Here is a 14271-nt window from a genome sequence, read left to right as displayed (position 1 = left end):
AGGTGCGGAGTTGATGGAGCTGCGGAGGGTGGGTGCTGGGTAAATGGGTGATGCGGCTGGGTAGGAGTTAGTGCTCTAAGCGCAGACACGGCTGGTAGAAAAGGCAGCCCACTTCCCCTCTTCCCCCAATATTTGGCATACAGACTGCTGACTGAAAGAAATAAGCAAATTTTGGTGTCCCCTTCGAGGGGAAATGGCCATATGGCCCAGCTTGTTCCTGTGTAAGTTGTGATGCTGTTTACAAACACTGTGCAGTGTTTAACCTCAGAGCATCCTGGGAGCCAGGAACTATTTACTTGCAGAAAATATCTAATATGGGAGGTATAAAGATTTAGAGTCAGACATGCTAAGTACAGTTGATCTGCTTTTTTTCTTCACTGTTCTTTGCTTTTTGTTCACTTTTCTTTTTTCAGTAGCCGGTGGTTGAAGATTAAATTCGATAAAATTACATTAACTCTTCTCCACCCCCATTGTTATTTGATTGTTAGGAATTTTAGAAGCAGTACGTTTTCTATTTTACGGACTGCCTCAATTCCAATGTAGTGAAAGCCACTAACTAGGTGGTCAGCCTCTTTAGCCTTGCTTTATGGGGAGAGTGGTGAGGTTTGGTTCTGGTTTATGATTTGTAACTTTTAAGGTGTTGGCTAGCACTTTACTCTGGCTTTCTGTTTGTAAAAACAGATGTGGTACTAAGGAAATTATCAGGAGCAAGAACATTGCCTAGGAGTATGAAGAATGTGTTGGCCTCTAGTAATAGATTTTTAAGGGGACTTCATGCCCAATAGGGCTTCCCTGGGGGCTCAGAGGTTAAAGCGTCTGCCTGCAATGCGGGAGACCCAGGTTCGATCCCTGGATTGGGAAGATTCCCTGGAGAAGGAAATGGCAACCCACTCCAGTATTCTTGCCTGGAGAATCCCATGGAGGGAGGAGCCTGGTAGGCTACAATCCACGGGTTGCAGAGTCGGGCATGACTGAGCTACTTAACTTTCATGCCAAATACGGAAGAAAAGGGGGGAAGAATAGGTGAAACTATAAAATTATAGTTTAGAAGTTTATTATATTATAAAAATACAGTTTAGAAGGGCATTATAGTATGTCATAGGCCAGGGGTAGATATTTTTGGCTTTATTGCCCATACTGTCTTTGTGGTATGAAAATTGCATCAGATTATACTAAATGGTGAGCATTACTGAAGTTTGAATTTCATATAAATTCGTCACTTGTTTTGAAATTTTATTCTCTTTTTTATTTTACCCCCAATCATTTAAAAATATAAACACATTTCTTAGCTTGTGGGCTGTACAAACACAGGTGGAAGACCATAGTTTGCTGACGCCTTACATAGAACAATAAAGAAGTACTCGGTATTTTTCAAGAGAGAATAATTGAGAAAGAGGGTGATCCCAGTGCTATGATCTCTTATTTTCATCTGTCTATATGATAACACACAAAATAATAAAGGAAATTTGAGATCTTAACACAAATTTGTATTTGTTATGACCTGTGAAACTTGATCATGTGAGAATTATGAATATACTAATAAGATACAAGTACATTCTTTAAACAAGAAAAGGTATTCCTTGTCTAAAAAAGGGATTGTAGTTCAGGAGAGGTGGAATAACATCGAGTTGTGGTGTTGATTTAGACCAAAGGATTTCCAGCACAGGAATATGCTGGAATAATAATAGTAAAATATTATTACTATTATGTAAAAATAATTACTATATAGTAAATATTACTATATTATTATAATTTATGCAAAAATAATAGTAATGTGAAGGATAATTCAAAAATTTTAAATATACACTTTAATATTGTTTTTATATCAGGGAACGATATATCTGCAATATCTTTTATATAGAGAATCTTGTGGAACTGCTGAGTCATATAGAGGAAAAGCGGGTATTAGCACTGCAGGTTGGAGAAGGAAATGGCAACCCACTCCAGTGTTCTTGCCTGGAGAATCCCAGGGACAGGGGAGCCTGGTGGGCTGCCGTCTGTGGGGTCGCACAGAGTTGGACACAACTGAAGCGACTTAGCAGCAGCAGCAGCAGCACTGCAGGTAGGAAACTGGTGGAGGTCGGATATACGATATGGTAGGTTGAGGAGGGAGAGTTCAGCTGTCCATACTTCTGAAATTCTAACTCAGAAAAAGGCAAAGCATCTAATTTTTCCCCACCTTTTTTTTTTTTTTAGTTATAAAAAATTTAAATTACAGTCTTTTTTTATAGGTTACATTGGCTTTTATCTTTCCAGTTCAGTAACATTGGAGTTACTTTGTTCTTTTTCAAGTCTACATTATTACTTCTTTGTGTAGCCATATGATTGATTCAGCCATTTGTTTAAATAAGACATTTAGGGCCTTTCCGGGTGTTAATTTTTTGGCCACGCGGCTTGCAGGATCTTAGTTCCTCAACTGGAAATCAAACCCGGGCCTTAGCAGTGAAGGCGCTAAGTCTTAACCTCTGGCCTGGCAGGGAATATCCCCCAAGTCTTATTAAAGGCCATAGTGTGATATTTGGCAAAACTAATACAATATTGTAAAGTTTGAAAAAAAAAAAACAAAAAAAAAACTTAAATGGGAAAATAATTGGGAAAAGAATAGATACATGTGTATGCATAATTGAATCACTTTGCTCTACATCTGAAACTAAGACAACACTGTGTATTGTTGATTGTGTAGTTGCTAAATCGTGTCCAACTGTTTTGCAACCCCATGGACTGTAGCTCGCCAGGCTCCTCTGTCCATGATATTATCAAGGCAAGAATGCCGGAGTGAATTGCCATTTCCTTCTCCAGGGTATCGTTCCAACCCAGGGAACGAATGAACCCATGTCTTCTGCTTGGCAGGCACATTCTTTACCGCTGAGCCACTTGGAAAGCCCTAAAGTCCAAAATAAAATGCAAATTGAAAAAAACAAATAAAACAAAAAGCAGAGCCCCGGTGGGATGAGGATTAAGGTGGGAGGAAGGTTCAAGAGAGAGGGCATATAATGTATACTTATGACTGATTCATGTTGATATTTGGCAGAAACCAACACAACTCTGCAAAGCAATTATCCTTCAATTAAAAAAATAAATAAAATAAAAAAAAAGAAACAAAAAAATAAAGGCCATAGTGGACATACTTGTAATATATATTTCCCTCATTTTTACTCTGATAATACTTGACGTATAAACACTGTATTAGTTTAGGTTGTACAACATAATTATTTGACATATTTGCACATGTATCTTTATATTGTCATAACATCTGTTATTAGTAGGACAAACTCCTGAAAACTGAGCTTCTTTGTGAAAAGGCATGGAAATTTAAAATCCTAATCGTCTTTTCAGTTTCCTTGCCATAAGGTTGTACCTATTTATGCCCACACCAGCATGTAATGAGATGACCTCTTTGCTTACAGTGGAGCCTGTGTTGATGTTTTCATATTTTAAATTTTTTGCTAATATATTTCATTAAAAGTTTTTAATGATTGCATAACAGATCTTGTTCTGTAGGTAATACATTTTCCAGCCTTTTTTTCAGCAGATGGGCATTTACTTAATTTCCTTTATAAAAATTTTTTTTTAATTTTGCTTCTGCATAAACAGTGTTAAAAGATTCTCTGAACATTTGTCCTTATGTACTAGTGGATTTATTACTGTGAAAAAGGTTGGGTTGAAGGCTATAATTTACATCAGCCCTCTGTATCTGTGGGCTCCTCATCTGTGGATATGGAGAGCTGCCATTCTTTAGAAAGGACTTGAGTATCAGTGGATTTTGGTATCCATGGGGAACAGCTGTAGTACTAATTTTTATGAATATTTCCATACTGATTTTTAAGAAGGCTATTATTATTTACATTTACCTTGACAGCAGTATTTGAGCTTTCCTGTTTCCCACATCCCAGAAGAGATGGTTATTATCTATGTTTTTATTTTTTTCTGGCCAGAAAAGAGATGTTTGGTTATTTGAATCACATTTTTTTTCTTCCTTAGTAATTTTGAGTATCTTTTTGTTGTTATTTGTTACTGGGGTTTGTTTTCTGTGCATTTCCAATCTTTGGCTGTTTTTCCTGTTGCATTGTCTGTCTTTTGCTTATCAATTTATACATACATACCACACATGACATACTGTCCTCATTAAGAAATCCGGTCTGACTCCAGATTCTAATTTACTTTCCTACGTTTTCCTACAATGTTTTTTTATTTTTTACATTTAGATCTTTATTTTTAAAAATATGATATAGCTTGAAATTTTCCATGAATAAAAAGTTGTATAAATTAAATAAATTTTTAAAAATATATGATGTAAAAGGAAGATCTTTATTTTTCTCTAGAGCAGTGCTGTCCAACAGAAATGGAATGCAAGATACTTATGTAATTTTAAGTTTTCAGTCAAGCCACATTAAAAAAAAGTAAAAACAGGTGAAGTTAATCTTAATGGTACATTTTATTTCACCAACTTAACCCATTATATAAAAATATTATTTTTACATATAATTTATTTTGAACAATTATTAAACGACGTCTTTGAAATCCAGTGTGTATTTTACACTTATATCAAATCTCAGTTTAGACTAGGCACGTTTTAGTTGATCAGTGGCCGTGTGTGGCTAGTGGCTTTTGTTGAATAGCATGTGTTATATGGATTGGATGGATGGCTCGTTGTGCTAGCTTCATTTATTAAATAATCATCCTGTTTTTGTTGAATTAAATTTCACACTTGTCACACCTGAAATTGTTTCATAGTGAGATCTGTTTCTGGATTTTTGATTCTAATCTATTTATCTCTTACACCAACACCACAGATTTTATTTCATTGAATTTTCTTAGATGTTCTTGGACATGTATTCCATATATAAATTCTAAATCAGTTGTTTTGTTTTTTTTTTTTTCACAGTTCTCTCCCCTCAAAGGAATTTAAAAAACCTATTGTGATTCTAAACAGAAAGGGGTTTAATGTATAATTTAATTTGGGTATAGTTGGCATTTTTTGTATTGTCTTCCCAGTCAGGAATTTGGTTTGCCTTCCATTTATTCAGGTCTTGTTTTATTTCTCCAATAAGATCCTCATTTTTAAAAAACAGATTCTTTTATCTTTTTTTTTTGGCTGTTATGCATGGAGATTTCTCCCCCAATTTCTGATAAGTAAACCACGTGCTTCATTGCTTGGATAAGGAAGGAATAATTGATATTTGACTATTTCTTACATCTAGACCCCTCATCATAGTCTCTTACTAATAGTAAATTTTTAACTGTAGAGTTTAAGTATTACTGGCACTCCATGTTTTCATGTGTTTCCCCAGCTCATTCTTATGCATTTGGCCAGAGAAGCTCATTTGAGATCTGCAAATCTGTATGCTAAAGATTCTCAAAATTTGTTTCTGGCTTATCTCGCTTTCCTGAAACTAAGACATCTGGAGCTCAACATGTACAACCTGAGGTTTTTCCCTCTCTTTCACGACTAATGTGTTACTGAGTTCCAGAAATTCTTAACTGCTGTCCTTCTTTCCCTCTCTGGGGTATCAAAGAATTTGTAGATATTTTAAAAAATACTGCAGAAATTAAATGTCTCACTATAGAGCCTTTAGAAATAAATTCCCTTGCCCATTACGTCACCTGTGAAGTTGCTGTTTTGATTTGTTGAGTCATTCTGCTGCTCTCACCAGTACCCCTTTCCATGTGCTGAGATAGTTACTAGCATTGATATCTATCCTTTTCTGTCCAAGAAGATGGAAAATATCCTAAATCCTAGAGCATGTAGGAGGAAAACGTGTATTCTGGGGGGTATATATTGGTGTCCTAGGGTTGCTTTAACAAGGTTTCATGAACTGGTGGCTTAGAAGAACAAAATTTATTCTCTCACAGGTCTGGAGGAAAACTGAAATCAGTGTTGGTCAGGTTGATTGCTTCTGGAGGCTCTGAGGGAAAATCTGATCCATGCCTCTCTCCTAGCTCTTGGGTTTGCTGGCAGTCCTGTGTTCCCTGGCAGTCTCCCTCTCTCCACTGTCACAAGGTGTTCTTTGTGTGTGTGTGTGTGTGTGTTTGTGTTTCTGTGTCCAAAACTCCCTCTTCTAATAAGAATGTCAGTCTTTGGACTAACACCCGTGTTAGTCCAGTATGACCTTATTTTAACTTCATTACACCTACAGAGATCCTATTTCCAAAAAGATTACATTCTGAGGTTCCTAGTGGACATGAATTGGGAGGGGGCACTATTCAACCCAGTACAGTATAATAGAAATAAAATCCACAGGTGTCGGGACTTCCCTGGTGGTCCACTGGCTCACTGGCTAAGACTGCGCTCCCACTGCAAGGGGTCTGGTTCTATCCTCGGTCAGGGAACTAGATCCCGTTTGCTACGACTGAGAGTTGGCATGCCATGACTAAAGCATCCCATGCCTCAGTGAAGACCTGGCACAGCCAAACACAGAAATAAATCTCTTAAAAATTCACTGGTATCTCTAGACACTTCACCAGAGAGAAATTTCCACTACATTACAATTTCCAGAGGTGCTTGGTGTAGACATTGAGTTGGTCAGTGGACTAGTCAGATTGTAGAATAGAACCTTGGCTGCTACTCATTCATATGTACATATTTGGTTGCGGGAAGCTAAGAGAATTGGTACTAAGCAGAGGAGGTTGAAAATAGACATAAAGATGACTTTTCTAACCACTTTTATGTATGCTCTCATTGTCAGCTGAGCCTGGGAAATTTGCCACTTTTGATCATCTGGCTCTGTGTCATCATACCACTTTGCTCGGTTACTTGGTGCCAAGGGGTCATACCAGAGGTCATCTCTGGCATCCTTCCGTCGGTAGGCAAAGCCTCTTTTCAAATCTGAGTGACACTTCAGTAGACGAATCATGGGATTGTCAAGTGCTCCTCCACTCCCCTTACTTGATATGGACAGAAGAGGCACTTTTACCTCCTAGGAAAGAGTGCAGAACTTGGTTTTCAAGCTGGCTGTATTTTAGGGAGGGGACCAAAAGAAGAGTCTGCTCCTAGTACAGTGAGTATATAGATGGTATTCTATAAATGCGTGTTGAATTAAGGAATTTTTTCCTCATGGGGTAGCTCTTGGCATAGTACATAGCTAAATGTTTACCTATATAGTGCTTTGACTCCTTTGACTTCCAAAACAGCAGTATGTGGAAGATTTTATTACTCCAGTTCTCCTCACCGCCAAAGTACTGTCCATCAGAACTAAGTTATTTGCAGTTCCCTGAATCTAGTGCCCTACTTCGCAGTTAGATATTTGTTGTTTCTTCTGGATTCCTCCTAATCTTGCTCCCACCTCCAAGTTATTAACATTTTTCTCTGCAATATTTCTGTACTTTTACAGTGTTCTTGAATTATTGATGTTTTTATATCTGTCCTCCACTAGACTGGGAGCTACTTGAGAACAGAAATTGTCTTTGTTTTCCCGTCACCTCATAGTGTCTTGACACATGGGAAGCCTTAGTTCAAAGAAGGAAATCAAGGCTTGAAAGAGTAATTTGCCTAAGGTCACACAGCTGCTGTATGGCAGCACCAGAAGGAGAATCTAGCTCCTAAATCACTCAACAGCTATAAAGAAAAAAGCGCTGCACAGGTGTCAGGAGACCCAAGGACTAACCTTGAGTTGGCAGCTCTTTGTGTTATCCTGCCTGGGTGCGATTCTTTATGGTATTTTGATTCTTGTTTGTAATGCTCTTTTTAGGACCATCAACCAAAGGTACTTTTTGTATGTGTTTCTTCCAAGGAAATTGAAAAAGTCTCAATTCCTTCATTTTAAGCTAAGCAGCTGAGGAGAGTTGTTCAGGTGCTTTTGGATCTTATGTTCCAAGTCTTTGTACCTTACCTGAATGCTCTCCATAGGTGACTCCACTACCCTTTATTCTTTATCTCCTTTGCATGTTGAGATGTGAGATTTCCTCAGGAGCAACTGCCTTCTGCTCTCCAAGGTCCTGAAAAGATACCCTTGGGCTTCCTGAAAATTCCTGTTTCCCGGAATGCAGATTTGAGTTCTGATTGGTTCTTCTTCTTCTTCTTCTTCTTCTTCTTTTTTTTAAAGTCTTTATTGAATTTGTTACAATATTGCTTCTGCTTTATGTTTTGTTTTTTTGGCTGCAAGGCATGTGGGATCTTGGCTCCCTAGCCAGGGATCGAACCTGCACCCCCTGTGTTGGAAGGCAATGTCTTAACCACTGGACCACCAGGGAAATCCCCTGATTGGTTCTTGAAGAAAAAGAAGATGACAAATGATCTGATCATTGGAAAACACGGGAGAATAAAAGGCATTACTCAGGTGATAGAGTCAGATCTGTTGTTTTGTCTTTCTCCTTCTCCCTCTTTTCTTTGGCTGCCTCAGTGAGTCCACCTCTGCTTCCCTTGTTGCTGAGGTCTCAGACTTTACTCTACAGGTGCTGGCATGACTGAACTCAGATGTAGGATTAAGGAGATTAGGACTGGAGGATTAGGTAGGGTCCAGAAGCTGATGGGTTTATCTATCAGAGAGACTTAAGAACTTGTATCTCTCATACTCAGACCTTGGTCTGGGGTCAACACAGTGTTGTCATTGATCATACCCTGAGGATTCACCTCAGTGAATCCCTGAGAAACTAGAATGTCTTCCCTCCCATCCTAAGAATTCTGCTGCTTAGGAAATGACCCCAAAGTGATAGTCCTAAAGTCTTCTCCCTGTTCCCACAGAGAACCACAGAAAGATTCAGATGAAGAGCCTGACTCTTAGGATGTGAAACTACCAGGATGAGATTTTTTTTTTTCTTTTCTTTTTTTTTCTTTTAAAGAGTATTTTCTTTGCTATTGATATTCAGTGCTTCACTATTTTGTTAATTATGTTATTCCTCTCCTGTATCCCTCCCATTTAATTAATTGCCAGTTTCTGACATTTTAAAACATCTTAGCCTTCTCCTTCCATTTCCGCTTTGTTCCATTTCAGGTCTTTCCTAGATGGTGGCCGCTGACTCCCTACCTTTATCTGAGCATTTGTTCTCACTCCGTTGCCCCACTCCCAGTGTTTCCTCTGTACTATGTCTTTGGTGATGTTTCTGACTCAAAACTCTTGTCATCTGACTACTCAGTCATTTTAATGATGACTTTTATCCTTCACCTGTTGGGTAAAATCTAAATCTCTTTGGAATGGCTTACAAGGCTCTTGATGATCTTGTCCAGTGGATGGTCCTAAGTTTATAGATGGGGGATTTGTGAGGAAGAACAGACCATTTGCAGAGAAATAGACAATTGCATCTTTGTGCACTTAGGTTTTTGGGGATTCCATGTGTGATCCCGTTAAAATGTGAGGAGAGAAAGTCTTTCTACAGTCTTCTTTTTAGCTGATGAAAGAAGCAAAGGGATCCTTCTCTTTTGTCAAACTGAGTACTTTCTAGGGAAACCAAGATCTTTGCAAACTGCTCATGGAAATTACTCTTTCTCTTTGTACTAACAGGTGGGCCACAGACCACTGAGGACACTCATTAAGCATGTACTCCCAAAATACTGAAAAGAGAGTCCATCAGAAACAAACTTTTATTAAAAGACTATGTTAGGCACTGTGCTCAGTCACGTGGATACCAGTGAACAAGACAGACATATTCCCTTCAGGAATCTGTGCTCATAGCTTGGAAAACAGACAGCTAGTTCTGAAGTATTTCTCTGGAGATATAACCAGTTCCAAACTATCTTTTGTCTTGATCATAACTCCTTTAGAGTTACTGTCTTCATAGTCTTCTTTTTTCTTAAGATTATTAGTCCCTCTTGTGCTTCCTCTTTTTTGCTTTCAAATCAGCATTTAACAAAGCGTTTATTGACTCTGCTGACCTTTGTAGCAACAGTCTTCCCTTTGCTGCAATGAAAGAAATGGTATACGTTTTAGTTTCCTCAGTTCTCACCTCTCTGGCTTCTGCAATCCCTCTTCTCGCCACTGAATGCCCCTCTTCTCACACTGTCGTCCAGGGGTCCTCAGAGGCCTTTCCCTAGGCTTCTCTGCAGCGCCTGACTCCACTCAGGCCTCTCCCTCCGTAGTCTCAGAGCACTGTTGGATACAGTCCAGTTTGCGCAGTCTCTCCCGTTCTCCCCACCATCTCTCACCCTACCCTACTTGCTTCTCCTGTGAACCTCTGACAGAATCTTCCTATCTATTCAGGGCTTTGTTGCTGTTTTCAACTTTGCGTCTGGTGATGTTTTCTTCACACCCAGAATCCTCTAGAGGATTCTGGAGAGTAATGTGAAATCTTACAGTAACACTAATGTTTCTGTGTCATGCATGTAGAGAAATTTCAATTCTCTAGTGCCTGGGAATTTTAGAAGTGAAGTACTATAGTATGCATTCACAGATAATTCTTAGCAACATAATCCAGGATTGAAAGCTATTTTGTTGCATTTAAAATTGTATTTAGAATACAGTAGTTAATATTTCTGTAACTATGCAAAAGTAACAGAGCAAGCCATCCCAAGGTTCATACCTAGTTTAGACAAAAGAATCAAAGGATTTACCTACCTTATAAGACCTAGCATCTTTCTCCTTCTGTAGTACTTTTCAAAAAATGGACAGCAGATCTAAATAAACATTTCTCCAAATAAGACATATAGATGGCCAAAAAAGCACGTGAAAAGATGCTCAACAGGACTAATTATCAGAGAATGCAAATCAAACCTATAGGGAAGTACTCCCTCATACCATTCTGACAAGTGGCCATCATCAAAAAGTCTATAAGCACAGAAAACAACATAGTGTTGTAAAGCAATTATCCTCCAGTTAAAAATAAAAAAAAGTAGGGACATGAAAAAAGAGAAGATGCCAATAAAGGGTAATTGGTAAAATAAAAAAGTGAATACATACCCAATAAAATACAAATTATTTAGTTCTTAAAAAAAAAAAAGGCTACAAACAATAAATACTGGAAAGGAAGTGGAGAAAAGGGACCCCTCCTACACTGCTGGTGGGGATGTAAATTGGTATAACCACTATGGAGAACAGTTTGGAGGTTCCTTAAAAAACTAAAAATAGAACTACCATATGATCCAGCAATCCCTCTCCTGGCCATATTTCCACAGAACTCATAATTAGAAAAGATACATGCACCTCAGTGTTCATTGCAGCACTATTTACAATAGCCAAGACATGGAAGCAGACTAAGTGTCCATTGACAGGAATAGATAAAGATGATGTGGTACATGTATATTTAATGAAACATTACTCAGACATAAAAAAGAACAAAAGAATGCCATTAGCAGCAACATGGATGGACCTAGAGATTATCATACTGAGTGAAATAAGTCAGAGATGATTTCAGTCATATGTGGAACCTAATTTTAAAAAATTATACAAATGCACTTTTTTACAAAACGAAAATCATCACAGATATTGAAAACAAGCTTATAGTTACCAAATGGGAAATGTTAGAGGTGGGAGGATAAATCAGGAGCTTGGGATTTTGGTGGCTCAGACAGAAAAAGCATCTGCCTGCAATCAGGGAGACCTGGGTTCAATTTCTGGGTCAGGAAGATTCCCCTCGAGAAGGGAATGGCTACCCACTCCAGTGTTCTTGCCTGCAGAATTCCATGGACAGAGGCTACAGGCCATGGGGTCACAAAGAGTTGGATACAACTGAGCAAAAAACACTTTCACTTGGATTCACTTTGCTATTTTACATCTGAGACTAATAAAATACTATAAATCAACTATACTCCAGTAAAGTTAAAAAGTTGGACTAAGACTCTTATGGCACCTTTTCAATGTTTTGTTGATTTTATGATAAAATTTATTTCAAGAGTTTTAGAGCAGATACTTTGTTGTGTGAATCTGATTCATAGTACTCTTTAAATTCTTTGTGATCATTGCTAATTTTGAGTTCTGAGCACTGACAATATGTTGAGTATTTTTAACTTTCACACAGCTTTAGAACCAGTATTTACATTGGTAACGATTATAAGCCACAGGTGAGTTTTGTCAAAATCATTTGTTTTAGGTATTAGAAAAGCCAATTACTGTTTACTTTGAACTGAATCTTACACAGTATTAAAGGCATTACTACTTGTCATAGTTTTTGTACAGTATCATGTGTTTCAGACTGTGATGCATGTCATTGTTTCCTTGTTCCCTCTCAGATCCACGAGATTAATGTTTATAAGATTTAAAAGCAATGTTAAAAATGTATCCAGGAACTTCCCTGGGGGCTCCCAATGCAGGGGGCCTGGGTTTGATGCCTGGTTGAAACTAAGACCCAGTGCAGCCAAATAAACAAAAATAATGAAAATAAATACAAAAAAGTGTGTCCAGACTTCCTCGCTTCATTCCGTTTATTCCTCATATTTTAAGTTCTTGGCATTCATAGATACGAAAACACTGCACAGCTGTTTACTGCAAGAATAGCAGTACAGTAACAATAAGAACAAAGGAGAAGCCAAACAAATATATTGTTTAGAAATTTTAGCAGTATGAGGATTTAACAAAGATGATTTTTATAAATGTAGAATGAAGAATGTACAACCCTAGCCACAGAGCTTGTGACTGAACTGGCAATTGGTACCACGAACGTGTCTCCTGCAATGACAGGATCTCCTCTGTTGACAGATCCTGTGTTAACCTAGACATTGCTAATGAGTATATGTTGGGATTTATATCACTTATTTTACTGTTTATCAGTTGCTATTTTGTTTTCTTTAGCAAGCAGTATGGCTTACTGCTGCTGCTGCTGCTGCTAAGTCACTTCAGTCATGTCCGACTCTGCGACCCCATAGATGGCAGCCCACCAGGCTCCCCCATCCCTGGGATTCTCTAGGCGAGAATACTGGAGTGGGTTGCCATTTCCTTCTCCAGTGCATGAAAGTGAAAAGTCAAAGTGAAGTCGCTCAGTCATGTCCGACTCTAAGCGACCCCATGGACTGCAGCCTACCAGGCTCCTCCGTCCATGGGATTTTCCAGGCAAGAGTACTGAAGTGGGGTGTCATTGCCTTCTCTGATGGCTTACTAGTGTATACTAACTGAATACCGGTATGGAGCAGAATACTCTAGAGGGCTATGAACATTAGTTAATATGCTACTATGACTTTTAGGGGCTTCCCTGGTGGCCCATGGTGAAGAATCCACCTGCCAATACAGGAGATGTGGGTTTGATTCCTGGGTTGGGGAAGATCCCCTGGATAAGGAAATGGCAACCCACTCCAGTCTTTTTGCCTGGGAACTCTTGTGGCCAGAGGAGCCTGGTGGGCAATAGTCAATGGGGTTGCAAAAGAGCTGGACACAACTAAACAACAGCATGACTTTTGAGTATTGAGCTGGTTAGGTTTGGAAGTCAGGTGGGGCATATTTAGAAATTACACTAATAAGGGGCCTCAAGAGTTAGGATACTTGCTTTTAATGCATGGCTCTTGTGGAGTGAGGGGAGGGTATGGTCTTTCTGTTTTTTTCTGATTCTTTTTAGCTGAATAAACAGATAGACTGAATAAAAATGAGAAAGTGTCTTCACTTTATTTTTAAAGTCAGATGAGGTGGCCTGGGTATTGGTGGTTATGTAATAATTTGCAGTTTTGTTGTTTGTTGTTGTTCGGTCACTCAGTTGTGTCCAACTCTTTACAACCCCATGGACTGCAGCACGCTAGGCTTCCCTGCCCCTCACCAATTCTGGAGCTTGCTCAAACTCATGTCCATTGAGTCAGTAATGCCATTCAACCATCTTATCCTCTGTCGTCCCCTTCTCCAGCCTTTAATCTTTCCCAGCATCAGGGTCTTTTCAAATGAGTCAGTTCTTTGCATCAGGTAGCCAGAGCTTTGGAGCTTCAGCTTCAACATCAGTCCTTCCAATGAATATTCAGGACTGATTTCCTTTAGGATTGACTGGTTTGATCTCCTTGCAGTCCAGGGGACCCTTAAGAGTCTTCTTCAACATCACAGTTCAAAAACATCAATTCTTTGGCGCTCAGATTTTTTATGGTACAACTAGCACATCCATACATGACTACTGGAAAAACCATAGCTTTGACTAGACAGACCTTTGTCAGCAAAGTAATGTCTCTGCTTTTTAATATGCTGTCTAGGCTGGTCATAGCTTTTCTTCCAAGGAGCAAGCGTCTTTTAATTTCATGGCTGCAGTTACCATCTGCCATGATTTTGGAGCCCAAGAAAATAAAGTCTGTCACTGTTTCCATTGTTTCCCCATCTGCTTGCCACAAAGTGATAGGACCAGACGCCATGATCTTCGTTTTTTGAATGTTGAGTTTCAAGCCAGCTTTTTCACTCTCCTCTTTGCAGCTAGATGTTATTAAATGCTTAGTGCAAGACT

The 14271-nt window shown here is 38.7% G+C and overlaps 1 protein-coding gene across 3 annotated transcripts in view; it reads left to right on the top strand.

The window, feature by feature from the left end:
- Positions 1–14271, top strand: part of LOC129645688 (BOLA class I histocompatibility antigen, alpha chain BL3-7-like) — a 38320-nt gene that overhangs the window by 582 nt on the left and 23467 nt on the right. The gene's annotated exons all lie outside the window — the stretch shown is intronic.

This window comes from Bubalus kerabau, chromosome 3 (assembly GCF_029407905.1).
Source record: "Bubalus kerabau isolate K-KA32 ecotype Philippines breed swamp buffalo chromosome 3, PCC_UOA_SB_1v2, whole genome shotgun sequence".
Lineage (NCBI taxonomy): Eukaryota > Metazoa > Chordata > Mammalia > Artiodactyla > Bovidae > Bubalus > Bubalus kerabau.
Note: the sequence above shows the minus strand (reverse complement) of the source record. Positions and strands in the feature narration are given on the sequence as shown.